The sequence below is a fragment of the Ursus americanus genome, chromosome 9 (genome assembly GCF_024610735.1).
Source record: "Ursus americanus isolate L20-20 chromosome 9, mUrsAme1.1.p, whole genome shotgun sequence".
In the NCBI taxonomy this organism is placed as follows: Eukaryota; Metazoa; Chordata; class Mammalia; order Carnivora; family Ursidae; genus Ursus; species Ursus americanus.
Window position 1 is genome coordinate 14875682 of NC_142135.1, and position 18089 is coordinate 14893770.

Sequence of the window (18089 nt, forward strand, 5' to 3'; positions counted from 1 at the left end):
ACAGACAGCTATTATTCCAGGCCGCTAAATTCTGGGGTGGTTTGTGGTCTTGTCTCACAACAACAGGTAACCGATACAAATTATTTTAGTCACATGGCTTCTAAACAAAGTGATCAACCGTATGTGATTTTTCAAATGGAAAAAAAAAAAGTAAAAATCCCGTAGCAAAATCACCACCAAGTATTTGCAAAGGACCCTTTGTTCTAAGTGAGACCATATCAAATTGAGGGCTGCCTTCTGAGAAGGGCAACAGATACAAGAATATGGTAATAGTGTATATATTATGTAATGATATATAATATTCTTATACATAATATTTTATATTATATTCTTATATATAATATTTTTACATATTATATAATATTAGAACACATTAAGGGCTCTAACTCTCTGGTCCTAAGAACAGCCGAATCTCACCCTGGCATAATATATGTCTGACTTCCTTTCGAGATGATACAACACGTAGTAAAGGGATTGATTAAATTTCTCGAAACCTTTATGTATCTTCACGATGAAGTCATTTCTTAAAAATCACCCTGAACCTTTCTCTCTGGACATTCCTGAAGCATGAACAGGCAGAGTCAACCCACTAGCAAGAACACACCTCTCCCAGGCGGGTTTCACGTTCACACACATCTCCTCATTTGTTCCTCGTGGTGTTCCTAAAGAAAGGTGTGATTATGTCAACCTACCAACTGAGGCAGTGAGGCCCAGAGAAGTTAAGGGACCTGCCCAAGTCCACACAGCAAACAGGCCGTGCTGGGCCTCAGGGACGGGTCTTCTGCATTCAGATCTCTCCTTTTTATCACTTCACCACACCTGCTCTGAGATACTTTGGTGTCATTGGGGAAGTGAGATGGGTTTACCCCGAGCCCCCAATAATTGAATGATAACAGTCACGGAGTGTTTGCTGAATGCCAGATAGGACTCTGAGCGCTTTGTGTACATGAATTCATTTTATCCTCACAGGCCTAGAGGTAGGTATTCTGATGATCTGCATTTTAATAATGAAGGAACTAAGGTATATAGAGATTAAGTGATGTGACCGAGATCACATAGTGAGTAAGTGACAGAGCCAGGATTCGAACCTGGGAAACAGAGCTCCGAAATCGATACTCCTAAACCAGTAAGCTACATTGCACCGGGGCCCACCGTCCTTCTTTGCCTGGGACTGAGACGTTCGCATGGATGCTGGACTTTCAGCGCCAAAGCCGGGCAGTTCCAGGCAAAGCAGGACAGAGGAACACTCCATCTCGAACAGAGGTTGCAAACCAGCCGGTCCCAGGCCGCCTCGCACCCGTTCCGAGCGGACCACACGGTATTTTGAAGGAAAATTGAGCCGACACTGAAAAATCAGAAGGCATCACATGAACAGCTGTATTTGGGGGAGATCCGGCCCCACACGGGTGTGCATGTAGGCACAGCAAAAATCAGCTGCATGCAGCTCAACAGCCACGGGGCCCTGTTGTCCCGGCAACAGCCCTCCTCCTCCTCTGCGGCCCCCACCATGCACACATGGTGTCACATGCCCTGACCTCAGCCGGCCCGGCTCGCTTCTGTGCCTGACCGGACAGGGCGTACATCTCTCTGAGTGTGGGACCCGGCCTCATGGCATCGCCCTGATGTGCTAGGTCAGAGCTTCCGCGCCTTTCAATCGCCCGGGGAGCTGTGCGCGTGCCCACCGCACACCTCAGCCTAACAGAAGCAGAGCTTCTGGGAGTGGGTCTCAGACAGCGGAGTTCTTTAAAACTCCCAAGATTCCATTGTGCAGCCAAGTTCGCACACATCTCAAAATTCAACGTGCCCGTGAATCATCAGGAGACCCTGTTCAAATGCAGATTCTGATTCAGTAGGTCAGGGTAGGGCCCGAGAGTCTGCATTTCTAACAAGCTCCAGGCTGATGTGGATGTGCATTTCCAGAGACCACACTTGGAGAGGCAAGGGTCCAGGAGATAGCATCTCCTTAGCGTGCGAGCGGGCTGGCCTCCACAGCTCCCGTCTCCTCGGAGACTCAGCAGTGCCTTCGGCAGCAAGGACCAGAGAGGGGCAGTGAGCAGCCCAAGGTCACACAGAGCTGCACGGATGCCCTGATCTCTGTTGTTTCCCGCCACACGGTGCTGCCTTCCCTCTCCCCTGGGTGACTTCCCCTACCCATCCCAATCGGAGCACCTCCTAGCTCGCTTTGTGAGGAGAAGCTAGGGTGCAGTTCCCCACGGAGAAGTCAGCTCTGGCCGAACCTGTGTGCGGGCGGCAGTCCGAGGTGCAAGGGGCTCTGGGGTCAAGTACCCAGCACGCATGCCACCGAGAGAGCGGAGGCTGATGAAGGGAGGGGAGCACACAGAGGAGCCGGAGCTCAGGGGCACAGGACAGTCTCCTCCCCAGGCCCAGATGAGGACACCCCATGGCGCCTGAGTCAGAGGGCCTGTGAGCTCAGCCCCCGGGCCGCTGGGCTGGGAGGGTGAGTCAGAGGGTGTGTAGTGAGCTTCTCCCTGGCCAAATATGGGGCTCTGCTTTGCTTCGTCTTGCCATTCACGCTGCCAGCGGCCAAAGGCTGGGTCTGCTCCGCATGACGGCAAGGTTCCTGATGAAGGGGGGAAACTGTTCCACACTCCACCGACCCCTCTCCTCCTCCCTGCCCGCAGGGTGGCCCTTGGCTTTGTCCTCTTCGACTACCTCGTCAAGCCCTGCGCGGCACATCTGCTCGCCCCACATCATCATATGAAGCATAAAATAGAGAAGTAATAACACATTTTGAAACGGTGGTTTTGTCATAACAAGGTCCTGCTCTGCTGTCCTGTACCCACGGGACTGCAGGCCGAGGGGAGGTGGGGAGGAAAGAGACCACACCTTGCTTTTCCTCATATCCCCCTCGGACCACATACAAAGCCCGGGACAGGGTAAGCGTGAGCAACGATTGGTTAAATAAATGAATCACCATGTGCATTTTGCGTACGTGTGTGTCATTCTCTGCCGCTAGACCTTAATTCCTTGAGGAAATAATCATTTATATGGATCACCCTATGTGCTAGGCACTGTTCTAAAAATCTGCCCCTATGAGCTCATTAAATATGAGCAGAAACTCATTTAGTGCTCATAGCAATTCTATGAGGAAAGTTCTATGATGATCCTTATTTACAAGTGAGGAGACTGAGGCCCAGAGAAGTTAAGAAACTCACCCGAGGTCATACAGCCCTAACGTTGTAGAATCAGGATTCTAACCCCAGCAGTGTGGCCTCAGATTCTGTGCTCTGAATGGTACTCAATTCATTTCTGTGTCTCTGATGCCCAGCACAGAGCCTGCCATGGGATAGGCAATAGTAACCGTGTTGACTGAATGAAAGGAATAATTAATTTATTCAGTACTGTGCGCGCGCGCGCGCGTGTGTGTGTGTGTGTGTGTGTGTGTGTGTCTCCCACCAGACACTGAATTTCTCAAGAAAATATTGGGTGTGGGTCTGGCCAATGCCTTCCAATGTATTTAATAAATGGCTCAAGGGAGAATGTATTGAAGAATGGATGTTTCTAAATGCCCACATGTTTGGTATGTGATCCAGAGTACCCAGGCATCTGACTGAGGTTTTCAGAGTTTCCTCAGATGTCCAGGAAGAGACGGGCATGGCCAAGAGTCGGGGCCAGCTTCACGTGAGGCCATGTGACCTGGGTACAGGATCCCATGCGCAGAAAGTTCCCCCAACTCGGTTCAATGTTCTACAGTCACCATCTTGAAATTCTTAATTTTTGAACAAAGGGGCTTCCTGTTTTTAGTTTACACTGGGCCCCACACATCACATAGCCCGTCCTGCCAAGAGGGAATAAAGCCCACGAAGATGCCTATGGGAAAGGAGAGGCAGAGGATAGTGTGTCCAAGGAGCAGTGTGTCCCTGGCCTCCGGGAGCGAAACTTTGGTGGTGGCCAGCATTCCAGCGGTGGGGCCCAGGTTCAGCAATCCCACCCTGGCGTGCCTCCTGGAGGGCCACTGAGTCTCCTCACCCCTGCCTAAGAGCTGCACCAGACACACTCCACCCATGCCCCATTTCAAGCACTGGGCTGCTGGTGACCAGTGTGGTCGCAGGCCGAGCACCGGACGAAGCCCTTGTCTACATTTGCTGCTCACAACCACTGCCCTGTGGGATGGGTTGGGTTTGTTTCTGGGTTTGGTTTTGGTTTTTTTGACCCCATTTTAAGCATCCCAGTTAATAAGAGGCAAGATCAAGTACAAATAAATCATTCCAAACCCCTTGTTCCTAACCAACGGCCCCTACTGCCCCCTCACTGTTGGGGCAGGCTGTCTTTCTCTCTGCCTGGAAAGCTCTCTCCCCTCTCCCCAAATCCTGTCCCCACCCCCACCTTACCTCTCCTCCAGTCGTGTAGCTGAGAAGCGATAGAACCAAGGTTCCAACCCAGGCAGTCTGCCTCAGAGCACTGTTCTTAAACGCATTTGATATATTTGTTCTCCTTGTTTGGGCCTGGTTTGGATGTCTCAACTCACAGGAACAGGGGCTTGGAAGGAACTCTGGCCTCAGCTTCTTCAGCTGTAAAATGGAAGCAATAAATAGACCTCACATCACAGACGTGCCGGAATTAAACGGAATGCAAGAGGTCAAAGTGCTTTTTAACAATCTACAGGCCCAAGCAGTTACCTCTATTAATCACCAGCAGTGAAGCTGAGGCTTGTTAATCACGGTGCAGAGGAAACAAAGGTCATTAGCTCTCACCCCCTATACTCCAGTCTAATCCAAAGCCAGCCACACCCTGGCCAATCACTGGTCAGGAAAGAACTGAACAAGCTGCATCCTTGTGAATCACCAGGATCTCTTTAGCACTGTCCTGATATCTTCATTCTGCCACTTCTTGGCTGTGTGGCCTTGGGCAAATCACTTTACCTCTCTGAGCGTTGGGTTTCTCTTCTGCAAAGTGGGGTCGATGACGATAGTTGCGTGCAGTGTGGTTGTAGGGTGCCTACCATAGTACTCAGGAAGTCTTGGTTGGCATTATTCTTAGAAAAATTCTCATACATACAAGATCCCCTCTGAAGCACCAAGCACCTGGTCAGCATCCTGCTCTTTGTGATGGTTAATTTTATGTGTCAAGTTGACTGGGCTAAGGAACGCCCAAGAGCTGGTAAAACATTATGGCGGGTATGTCTGTGATGGTATTTCTCAGAGTATCCTATGAATTGGTAGCCTGAGTAAGGAGGGTGGTCCTCACCAGGACAGGTGGGCATCATCCAAACTGTTGAGGACGCAAACAGAGCAAAAAGGCAGAGAAAGGGCAATTTTGCTCTCTCTGCTTACGCTGGGACATTTGTCCCCTCCTGCCTCGGGCATCGACGCTCCTGGCTTTCAAGCCTTCCAACTCAGACTATGATACACACCACTGGCCTCTCTGGCTCTCAGACCTCTCAGAACTACACCCCAGCTTTCCTGCATCCCAGTTCACAGATGGCTGACTGTGGGACTTGTCAGCCTCCAGATCACATGAGCCAATCCCCTCATAACAATTTTTTTTCTCTATATATATATACATCCAAATGGTTCTGTTTCTCTAGAAAAACCCAACTGACACACTCAGAGAACATATTTTCTGGGTGCTGTCTTCCCACTGAAGATATACTCATTCCCAGAGCATGGCTGGGCACTCTACTGATATGTCCTAAACAAGCCAACCTCTAAATCCCTCAGCCTGTCCAGACCTAGATGAACATGTCACAGTCCTCGTGGCTCTTCCAGTGTCTTCCTCTCCCTTCTCTTCCCTTCCCATTAGGGTGGCTGGGCTGCTCTGGGTGTAACTGGGGGCCTTTTGATGCCACTCCTGCCCCCACCAATCCTTCACCCCTAAAACCAAGTTAGAACTTTCTCTTCTAGTTTTTTCATCTTTGCAGAGAGGGGGAAGATTCTGGGCATAACGAGAGGCTGGATTACAAGATGTGGTAGAGAGTCCATTTAGAGTTGGCCGTTCTCTATTCTTCACCCGTCTAGCTCCCCCAATCACACTTTTCAGAGGAAAGGAAAATGGCGCCCATCAGAAACGCACATACCAGCTCTGCACTCGCTAACTCTGTACGCTTCAGCAGGATGCATCACGTCTGTAAAGCACAGCTACCTGGGAACAGTCAGAGTGCCCATCCGGTAGGGCTGTAGTACGGGCTAAGTAAGATAATCCAGGCCAAGAGTCTAGTACAGTTCCTGGCACATAGTAATCACTCAATAAATGGAACTATTTTGTTGTTGCTCTTGTTATATGAAATCAGTTCCCAATTGTGAAATGTACGTCACAGTTTTCTTTGATCCACGACAGTACTAACCTTGCCTTTCGTCATCATAGCAAAACTATGAGCATATTGCTACCAGTCAACTCCTGGTGACATTTCACCAGGCCTCAGTGTTGTCCTGCCCGTTGCCTATTATGCTTTTTTTAGTTCCTGTCAGTACTCTGCCTCTCTTAGCAAAAATTTTAAAAATTAAAAAAATGTACACTCTAGGGGCGCCTGGGTGGCTCAGTCCATTAAGCATCAGCCTTGGGCTCAGGTCATGATCCCAGGGCCCTGGGATCGAGTCCCACATCAGGCTCCCTGCTCAGCGGAGAGTCTGCTTCTCCCTCTGCCTCTGCCCCTCCCCTCTGCTCATGCGCTCACGCTCTCTCTCTCTCTCTCCTTCTCTCAAATAAATAAAATCTTTAAAAAAAATTTACTCTATAGACTTCTGCTATTTTACTTGTGACAAATTGTGGTTTCCTCCCTGATGCCGGTAATTATTTGAAGGCCTGTATGATCACTCTTCACAAAACTTGCTAAGTGCTTCCCAGGCAAGTCAAATGCTATGGCCGGTCATGGCACTGTTGAATGACAGCCTATTTCATCCCCACGGACATTGCATCTGGGGACATCTGGGACCCGCACAGGAGCAGGAGACAGTGCTATCTCAGGTTGAGATCCTTCACATGATTCAAAATTCATAACCTAGGAAACAGCTGCCCTGTATCAACCCAAATGTGCCTTCAAAGTACAGAAAGATCAGGGCAAATTACAAAGCGTAAAGAATCTGGAGAACAGATTTTTGAAGGCGGGAGTTCAGCAGCAGTCTATTCCTGAGACTCATTGTGCAGCCAGGAAAACTGAGCAGTGGGAAAGGGGACTTTCTATTTCTATTAGGGAAAAAACTGAAAACTTTCAGAAAACATGAGAGAAATAACGTGCAAATTATAGTTAGTAACGATTTATATGTAGTGAAACCATTGGGGGAAAAGTATTACTACCTCAGCCAAAATAAGTCGTAGGATAGAGAACAGGGTTTTGGTTTTTTTTAAATTAATAGTTTAAAATAGGGGTCAACAAATTATGACCCATAGGTCACATCAAACACCCCCCCATTTTTGTAGATGAAGTTCTATTGTCACACAGCCACGCTCATTCATTTATGCATTATCTTTGGTTACCGTTGTGCTACGACGACAGGTGAGTACTTGGGACAGAGAGGTTATGGCCCACGAAGCCTAAAATATTTACTCTCCAGCACTTTACAGAAAAACTTTGCCAGCCCCAAGTTTGAAACATGGAGCTATGTTCTCTGGAAAGCAAAAGTGTATTTAGGAGTGTGTTTGAAATCAGAGCAAAGCACAAAAGAAAAGAACTTCATCTGTTCATTCCATGAACATTTAATTAGGACCTACTGTCCGTCTTGCTGTGCAAACAATAAAAAGCAAAACACACAGACAAAAGTCCTCTCATCCTCACAGAACTTACCTGGACTGAGGGACTTACCAGTTAATCACTATAAACATGCACATCGTTTTTTAATGAAATCTTTACAAGAACAATGAAGAATGAAATATTTCAGGGCCTTAAGAATGAGATCAGTGTTTCCCTGGCTTAGTCAATACTATGGGATGAACCCACTGACAGTGTAATGAAAGAAGGCTTGTCAACTTGGGCAAAAGAGCTCTGAGAAGACCTCAAGGCCCAGCGTCAACAAAGAAAGGCTGTTAGGCTCATCGAGGTTGAAGGGAAAACTGGAACCAATTTGCCCACGGTTGCAAAAACGGATTTGCAGGATGGAGTTGCTCTCAGTAAAATTCTTGGCTGGGCCTAGCGTAGTGTGGCTAACAGGAGCAGAAAACTGAACGGATTCACAGCGACACGGATGAAAAGGCAGCTAAGCATTCCACCCACACACGGTGACACTGAGGTTTGTGATTCGTTAGTAGTTTTGTTTTTTTTTTAAGATTTTATTTATTTATTCGACAGAGAGAGAGACAGCCAGCGAGAGAGGGAACACAAGCAGGGGGAGTGGGAGAGGAAGAAGCAGGCTCATAGCGGAGGAGCCTGATGTGGGGCTCGATCCCAGAACGCCGGGATCACGCCCTGAGCCGAAGGCAGGCGCTTAACCGCTACGCCACCCAGGCGCCCCATGATTCGTTAGTAGTAAGCTTTGATTTGTGAGTGAAGAAATAAAAGAACTCCAAAAAGCTCTCAATACTATCAAGGCATGCATCTGAGAAAAAGCTGACAATTTTTCAAAGCATCCCATGCACAGTGAAGTTGCAACAGGCAGGAAGGTGTGTTGTTTCTGGAAAATGTGGTTGAGCTACCCTGTATGGTAAGTGGTGTTCACCTGGGTTTAACATCCTTTCAGAGATTATAGAAATTAGGAGATTGTATTCGATGATTCTTAAAAGATCAAGTGTCTGATAAATGGAGCAGGGCGCTGGGATTAATTCCCAACTTGGAGTTTATCTTTTGTTTGAAATGTATCACATAGGAAGTATTTCAGGAATTCTTTCAAAGGACTGCAAAATGAAATTATCATTATAGACGCTTTTTTTTTCTTTCTTCATTATTTATCATCTGAGTAAAGCAATAAACATTTCAAAACTATTTAGGACAGCGTAGAATCATGCCAAAAATAATCAGGGAAGTTTTCATAGTTAAGAAATCCTCCTTTCAAATGAGTAGCCAAAAAACCCTAGAAGAAAAAAAAAGTCTTGGGACTTTAGATAGTCCTTTGTTTTTCTTCGCTTTCAGAAAACAATATAACCATGATGTTTGTTACTAAGGATGGGACACTTACTAAATTTAAATCTACGTTTTCAGAACAGAAAAAAAAAAAAAGAATTTTTTTGAGATTTTGCATACGTCCATACGCGGATATGAACATATATGGAATATACCATTAAAGGAAACAGACAAAAATGTTCAAGAACATAGATGTACATATGGTGTACATAGGGTCCCCTAACTTCATTTGCCTAAACATGATGCAAAGTTTAAGTTCCCTTACAACTGCCATCAATATCGCCAATCTGGGGTATTCCACACAGTCTTCACAAGAATACTCTGATGCGGGGCGCCTGGGTGGCTCAGTGGTTAAGCGTCTGCCTTCGGCTCGGGTCACGATCCCAGGGTCCTGGGATCGAGCCCCTCATCGGGCTCCCCGCTCAGCAGGAAGCCTGCTTCTCCCGCTCTCACTCCCCCTCTTGTGTTCCCTCTCTCGCTGCCTGTCTCTCTGTCAAATAAATACGTAAGATATTAAAAAAAAAAAAAAAAAGAATGACTTCATAACCAAACTGATAGACCTCGAAGGAAGGAAACAGTGGGGTTTGGAGAAGATGACCAAGAGGGCTGAGAGGCTGACTGTGTTTTACTGATGCAATTTCACCTGTCAGAATTACCCACTCGGGCTGGTCCGTTGCCATGGCTGACATCCAAATCTGAATTCTGAGTTTTAAGGCACACTCCCCTGGTAACAATTGGACACTGTTCCTGGAGAGGATGGTGACATACTAGAAATAATCATGTTGTTTTTATTAGCATATTCCTGCATATTCAAAGATCTTTGAAAACTCCACTTGAAAGCCCGGTGCTCTAAAATCTCCCACAAAGCGCCTACTTTGGTCCCTTGTATGGAAATCTGCTGAACACAAGATTAAGGAATCTGGGTCCTCCACAAACATCCCATCAGGCTCCACCTTGGCTGAGATTATTTCAAAACCCCATTTTATGGATGATGAAATTGAAGTACGGAAAGGCTAAGTCACTGCATTTCTGCTTTCCCAAGTCAGCCTAAGGGGATGGCCTCAGTCGGTCCCTTTGTCACTTGTGCAGCAATTTATGCAAGGGGTTGTTTATTTACACCAAGGCAATCAGCCCTCAGAGTGGGCCCCGTGCATGACTCGTGTGTTTATGGCCCTGGGTTCTTGGGAACCCAGGGAAACATGGGCCAGTGGGACCTACTTCCAGCTTCCCTCAGACATGACCCCTGCCTATCTCCGCTCTCATCCCACTCTTCCGCCGCCTCCCCTCCAGCCACCGTGGGCTCCTCCCAGCTCCTGTGCTCTCTATCACCAGCACCTCTTTCTGGCTCCTTCCACTGCCTCAAACATTCCCCCCACCTCCCCTTGGCCTGAGTGCCCACCACTCATCCCTCACACTTCCAGTAATCTCCTCTCTTCCAGGAAGTGCTCCTTGACTCCCCTACCAACTGGATTGCAGACCCCTCCTTGGCGCTCTTGGGGTCTCCCCTGTGGCCTCTAGTCACCCCACAATGAATAAACTACTGATTTGGTTGTATGGACGGGAGGTGGTGTTGCACTGTGGTTAAGGGCCTGGGCTCTGGAGCCAGTCTGCCTAGGTTTAAATCCTGGCTCGGCCTCTTACTACCTCTGTGACCTGGAGCAAGTCACTTAATCTCTCCATGCTCCTGTTTTTCCCTCCCTAAAACAAGAATAAGAATGTAACCAACCTGTTGTGAAGATTCCAAGAGTTCGTACATACAAGGCCCTGAAAACAATGCCTGACACATAGCAAGTGTCTGTTACTTATCAGTACAGTCATCCATTGTTCTTCTGCTCCACTCCTTCGCTAGACTGAGGCCTTGATTACAGAGACGGGGGCTTCATTTTCTCTTACCAAAGCAACTGGCACATAGTAGGGACTCAGTAAGTATTTTCCGAATGAATGAATGAGCCGTAGAGGCCACAGCCTCTGTTGAACCCTCTGCCTGCAGTTGACCTTCTTCGGGCTCACCTTGGTTTGCTTAGGCTCGGGGCCCAAGTGGCTGAGCTGATCTGCTCCGGGGAGACAGTGGCGAGGCAGAGGAGCTTTGCCTTTGCTCTTCCCAACTCTGAGCTCTCCCTCCAAACACAGCTGCTCATCCCACTGGAGTTGTGCAATCCCAGGCAACTCAGCTTTGCAATGACGACTCCTTGTCTGCCTGGGGTGTTGACCTGTTTTCCTGCAACAGGACTTCCCCCATTGGAAGGTCCCAGGGGCTCAGACCCAGCCAACAGCCTCCCTGGCTGCTCTCTGAGGAGCTCAACCTCCCCTTGCCATCGCCCTGGCTGTGCCCCAAGGCCTGGAGCTGGCTGTTCCTGCTCTCCACCTGCTTTGGGCCAATTCTGCCTTCATTACCACACTCCAAGCCCCCCCGCCCCGAGCTTTTCCAGACTACTCCTAAATGGAAATCATTTCTCACCACTCCGAACTCCCAAAGTCCTCTATCTACCCGTGTTTCTTCACCTCTGGGAGTCTCAGTTTCATTATCTGTAAGAGAGATAACAAGGCCTACTTCAAAGGGAGGTTGTGAAGATCGGGTTCCTCGAGCAAATGTTTCATATCATAAGCATTTGCTTATTTACTATCTTGGAAGTTCCTCAAAGTCAGGGCCCCTCTGTTCCATCACTATACGCCCCTTACTCTTATCACAGCACCTGACTCGGATTAGGCATTCAATAAGTATTTGCTCAATGGATTAATCAATCAAAAACCAATCAAGAAATACAAAAATAGAACAGGGTAGCAATATCCTACAGCTATAACACAGAAAGGAATCATTCTTGTGGGATTTTCTCCTTCCTTCCTTCCTTCCTTCCTTCCTTCCTTCCTTCCTTCCTTCCTTCCTTCCTTCCTTCCTTCTTCCTTCCTTTTTTCCCTTTTTTCCTTCTTTCTCTCTCTCTTTTTAAATTGTTCTCAGATTAGGAACGGCCAAAAAAATCAACCATCCCTTTCCTGGGAAGTGAGTTCACAGCACACGGTGTGTTCAAACAATCATTACTTAGCCAGAGAGCTTGGACTTGGGAGTAAAAACACACTCATATGTGCTCACACCCTGGGAATGATTTTCAGAAAAGAGTGGGTGTTTGTCATTCTCCCCCATGTGTAATGGAAGCAGTGGCTACAATCAGCCACCTCATTCATCCTCTTACCCCATCCCGGGCCCTTCCCTCCCTGCCATCCACATGCCACCACCTGTACCCAACGTCACCAAACAAAGTGATCATCGCCTATTCTTCTTGACAAACAAAATTTCCTCTCCCCACAGAACTCTCTGGAAACCAAAGGGGAAAGCCTAGAGAATTTCATTTTAGGGGGTGGGAAGCAAAGGCCACTGCCTGATTTCTCATAAGCCCTGGGCACATGGAAACAGGTCCTGCCCTGTCCCAATGAGGTTCAGAGAGGCTTGTCACTTTCACTGGGTACAAGTCCCCACCCTTCTTTCCCTTGCCCATGCCCTGAGCCCTGGAGGAAAAGCCCAGATTCCCTACAAGGTGGTGCCGGCCAGAAATTGCCCCATCCTCCTTATCACACCTACTTTCCTGCCCGACCCAGACCTGTCTCTGGTGCAGTCACGGGAGAGGCTCAGCCCAGGCAATTCCACCCCACTCAGGGGAAGCAAGCTGACTTGCCTGAGAGCTAATGGTGAGCCAAGACCAAGCCACCCAAGGGAACCCAGAGCAGGTCAGTGTGGCAGCAGGACGCTATAAGGGGAGAACTCTGGAGGCCTAGGCTGCCCCCAGGCAATGCCCCCAGGCCACAGGAAGAGTCTATACGGTCATCCAAGGCAGGAACCTCAGCAACTGTTTCTCCTCCACCCCCGCCCCTGCCCGACTCTCTGCCCACAGCACGGGCTACACCCACAGTGCTCAGACCACAGGGGCTGGCAGGTGGCTTTGCACATGGCCACAGTGTAGGTGTGCTGCTGTTTGAATCACCTATAAGGCAGAAAAAAATGCTACCTGCTAAATGATGACGCAGCGGGTCTTCATTACTTACAAGCTGTATTTTATATTTACTAAAAGCTTTTTTAGATTTGTTTCGAACGGGTCTGTACTGTCTATCCATCCATCTCATACATGCATGAAAGGGAAAACGTCAGCAAGGCACACTGCCGAAGGTAACCCTAAAGCCATCACAGTCAGAATCCACATCCTGGGAATCACTTTTTGGGGCAGAGCTGTCCACGTCTATGGTTTTGCCCACGTCGGTGTCCTCTGTGCCATGAGGAGCACAGGCAGGGTCACAGGAGGGATGCAGCCCTTCTTCAGGGAGTCCCCCACTCCTGTCTGCCGGGTGGTTCTCCAGTCTGCTGACATCACTCCACAACATGAGAAATGCATTGCGAACGCCTCCATCACAAAAGTGACTAATAAATGCATCCCGTTTTCAGAGGTGATAGAAAGAAAGAGAATATGCCTTTAAATTGATAGAACAGGGAATGGTGGCAGCTAATACGAACACCCCAGGAACTGTGCTAAGCAGGTACCTTCTATGTGTTGTCTTCCGTCTTCTCTCTGAGTAAGTAGTAACGCGAGCTAACCTTACGTAACCTCTCTCAGGCGCCAGACCCTGTTTGAGCGCCTTATGTCTATCCACTCATGTAATTGTGCCAGCAGCCCTAGGAGGTAAATACTGTTATTATTTCTATTTTGAAGAAGATGATGGTGAGAATAAGTTATTTACACAAGATCGCACGGCTTGGGAGTGGTAAAACTGGGATCTGAAGTCTGAAGTCCAGTTCTCGAGTCTTCACTTAACCACCCCACTAGATGTGGTTCTATTAATGTGCCCATTATACAGATAAGGGAATTGAGGCACAGAAGAGATAAATAACCTTGCCCAAAGATACACATTGCAAGGGCCAAGCTTCAAACGCACACCACCCAACTCTCAAGCCCATAGGGAAGACAAAAGGGCAAATGGTAAACCGAGATATTTCGAGTTCATCTTGTAACTTCAGAAATCCACGTGCTATCAGTTTGATAAAATATAGCTTGCTGTCCTTTCTTTCAAAGAAGTGGGAGCACAAATTCCTTTCAGTGATCCGAAGGAGGTCTCACTCATCCGTTTGTTTGTTCGCTGAATAACTCTCTCCAAAATGTCCATTGTGGCCAAGGCCCTGAACTAAGTGCTCCACGGAGCTTACAATGTACCAGGAATACTGGACTTTGTTCAAGCGATTGTAAGCATGGCCAAGAGGAGAGAAGTGACCTGGACAACTGGAAGTCTTCTGCCACTGAGTAGGATGGTGCAGGAAGCAGAGATACAGAGGGGCGCCTGGGTAGCGCAGTCGTTAAGCGTCTGCCTTCGGCTCAGGGCCTGATCCAGGCGTTCTGGGATCGAGCCCCACATCAGGCTCCTCCGCTGGGAGCCTGCTTCTTCCTCTCCTACTCCCCCTGCTTGTGTTCCCTCTCTCGCTGGCTGTCTCTATCTCTGTCAAATAAATAAATAAATAATCTTTAAAAAAAAAAAAAAGGAAGCAGAGATACAGAAAGTGAGGGAAAGATGGCGGCCAAACTATTTTCTGGGACATGATGGCTAATTTATTCAAAATTAATATATTTGCCCTCTCATTACGTACCTCCTTCTATCTCCCTAAACCTCCAGTAATGTTTGCTGCACATACAAAGGCCTCGTGTGATGACTTTTAGTGGGATTTGGGAAAGAAAGTTGAGCTCCCTACCTGTATGAGTGTGGCGGACAAGGAAAACATATGAGGGAAGAACCAAATATAATTTTGGGGGGTCAGGGAAGCCTGATTCAAACATTCAAACTTTGCTGGCCCACTAGCCCTTGCTTGACACCTGTCTGAGCTCCAAGAAGGCAGACACCTTGTCTGTCTTGTTCCTTGTGGTAAACCCTGAGCCTTGAAGGATACAGACACATAACAGGTGCTTAGTAAATAATATTTGGTTGAACGACTAGGCAAAAGACCTCAGTAGCCCTTCAGAATCTCTCCCAGGTGTGTCCCCCTGAACATTCCCTGGTGTATTCTCAGGGCCCCGGCCCATAGTAAGTGTCCGTGAAGAATCCCTGACAGGCAAAAACCTTTCTCCATAGTTTAGATTATCTCCTTACACTGTCTTCCAGAGAAATTACTGGATCCAAGAGAGTGGAGATGAGTAAGACCTTGGATCCGTAGTAACAAATCCTCTTCAAAAGGAGCGCACAGGTCATTCTGGTCCGAGTACTGTAGCGAGCACCTAGAACAACTTCTAATGCTCTCTGCAGGCCCTTCACCAAGAGATAAGGCAGCTAAGACCCAGCTCACCTCGCTCTCCCCCTGGATCACAGCGCCTTGCTTTAGACTGAACACCTTGCATCCGCTTCTGACCCCCCTCCAGTGCATCCTCCCCCAGCAGCCACAGCAAAATCTGAACACACACTTTTCCTATGTAAAATTCTTCAATGGCTCTTTTTTCCCCTCCCAAACCTCTCCTATCACAAGGCTGGGAGGTGCGGTCAGGGTCCTCCTGACTTCTTCATTGACTCTTCCAGTCCATTCTCCCTCCCCACTGCCTAATTAACTGCCCCCCCACACACACAGCTCTAAATATTGTTCAGATCTGTCTCACTCCAAAAGCCGCTGGCTGTGAACCAGGATGAATGAACATTCTGTGCCCCCATAAATTAAATCATGTGAGGGATTTATTGGATCTACTTTTATTAGACTACCACGGGGCACAGAGCTCCCAGAATTCAAATGCCGTGGACATCTCTAGTTGGTACCATGGTGCCAGGCATTGACAAATTGTGGCACTTAATCCTCACCACATCCCTACAAGGCTGATAAAGACACAGAGCCTGAAAGGAGTGAAATATAGAGAAGAAATGGCCCTCACGGGGAACACACGAGAAGGGCTTCTGACCCAAGTCTCCAGACTCCTAGGCCTGAGTGTTCAGTAAGCATTTATTGAACACCTGTGCAGAAGGAGTATTGAACCAAGGATTCAAGATAAAAGGCAACTGCCGGATCTCCCTTTGACCCGACGGCGGTGATGCTGGGAAGTTCTTCCAGGTGTCTAATCTAAATTCCTTTTGCTACAACTCAATCCCATTCCCACCCCCCTGCCTCACCCCTATCCCCAGATAAACACAAAAACAGCAGTTGCTGATAAGATCTCAGGCTTCTCCTCCAATTGTGGCTTCTGTCTTTAGTTGCCACACAGGCCTGAGATAAGCCTCACAGAACAGGCTTCCTATCTCCCTGGACATTGCCTGTCCGCTGCCAGTCACTCCTCGGCACCACCGACCGCCCTCCCCCCAGAGCCAGGAAGACCAAGAGCTTCAGGGGAGCCTTCCCTGAGGGGAAAGGAGGAAAGGCAGTTGAAAGTGGCAGCTTCTCCCACTGATCACTTCTCAGGAGGTGGCAACAGGCAACTCTCTGTGGGAAGATGGCTGCCCCAGCTGAGAGGCTCCCCAGCCTGAGGAAGAGTGAGGGTGGGCTGACGTGCTTGCCCCTGCCTTCCACGGCTCCCTGGAGGCTCCCTCTAGACGGATAACACGGAGGAGTCTTCTTCGCTGGCTTATCAGAGAGGACAGGGACAGCAACAGCCTTTCCATGGAACTCGCAGATGAGTTTAGAAATGCCTAATAAATGTTTGATGAGTAAATGATTGGAAAACAATGAATGAATGTGAGAGTGAATGAATAAATGAATTAGCATAGCATTAAAGTGGTCAATGAAGGGAACAAGAGAATAGCAGAATGAATCAGAATGCATAAATGAATGAGTGAATGAAAGAATAAACTTCTAAGTGCTTGAATGAATCTGAGGGAAAAGAGTAGCAAAATGATTAAATGAGTACATGAGTGAGCATGTGAAAAATTAAGGCATATCCGAGAGTCAATGGAATGAATACATGGATAACGGATGGATGGATGGATGGATGGATGGATGGATGGATGGATCAGATGAATAATGAATAGTCACAACTTCTCAGAGGAAGACTAGGGGGCTAAATGATAGACTCTATGAGGCCAGTGACAGGTCTGTTTTAGTCCTTGTACTATCCCCAACCCTATACAGTGTCCTACACATAGTCAGAATTCTAAGTATTTGTGAAATAGATAAGAAGACAGATAATTAGATATCCTCCTCCCAGTGCACGGTACTAAAATTTGCACTTGATGGAGAGCTTCAAATTTCCAGATTCTTCGTGTGAAAGGAGCTCTGCTCTTGAGTTGGATCGGCCTGGTCTTAAACCCAGGTCTACCGTTTCCTAAGCTCTGTGGTTCATTAAAAGACACTTAACCTCCTGGAACTTCAGCTTCCTCTTCTATAAAGTGGAGGCAATCATGCCTACATCATAGTATTTTCATAGAGATTAAAGAAGAGTACGTGTATCTTGCATATAGGAAAACACCTGATGAACGAACATTTCCTTTCTTTCTCTCCCAAGCACATTTTCTTCCCTCTATCCATCCAAACCCACCAGCTCCAGGGCCCCTTGATGCTTTCTCCACTCAAGGGCCCCCCTTCCCTAGCAGCTGCCAGAGGACCCACCTAAGCTGCACCCAGATTCCTGGCCCCCACAAGTAGTGAGATAATAAATGTTGTTTTCAAACACTAAGTTGTGGGGTAATTTGTTAGGTAGCAATAGTTAACTAATACATCTCTGTTTTACACACGGGGAAGGGAAGTGAAAACTCAGCCTCCCTGTAGCTTACACCCTCAGTGAATGGTGGTTTAAATAAGAAACATGATATAGGATGACATCCCAGCCCTATTTTGCTAAACCTCATGTTTGGCAGAGCAGAGCCCTTCTCACTGCCTGTGGGATCATACGAAGACTTTTTGTCTCTGTCCGTAGTTCCTAGCACAGAGCTCCCAAAGCATTTGGAGTTTCTTGTGTGATGAGGTGATGGGAGCCTTTCTGTTCCAATGAGGTGACTCTTGGTGGGCTCCTAAATAACTTCAGGGTGGGGACTGGGCACTAGAAAGACCAATCTTGATTAGAAGCTTAGAACTTTCAGCCCCACCCTCCAACCCTGGGGGAAGGGAGAGGGGCTAGAGATTGAGTTAATCAGAATCGTCAAT

General features: G+C 47.8%; 1 long non-coding RNA gene across 1 annotated transcript in view; it reads right to left on the reverse strand.

The window, feature by feature from the left end:
- Positions 1–18089, reverse strand: part of LOC123797706 (uncharacterized) — a 162077-nt gene that overhangs the window by 71045 nt on the left and 72943 nt on the right. The window contains exon 3 of the long non-coding RNA XR_006781036.2: positions 4353–4532. This is a non-coding gene — a long non-coding RNA (uncharacterized LOC123797706). The remainder of the gene's footprint in view (positions 1–4352; positions 4533–18089) is intronic.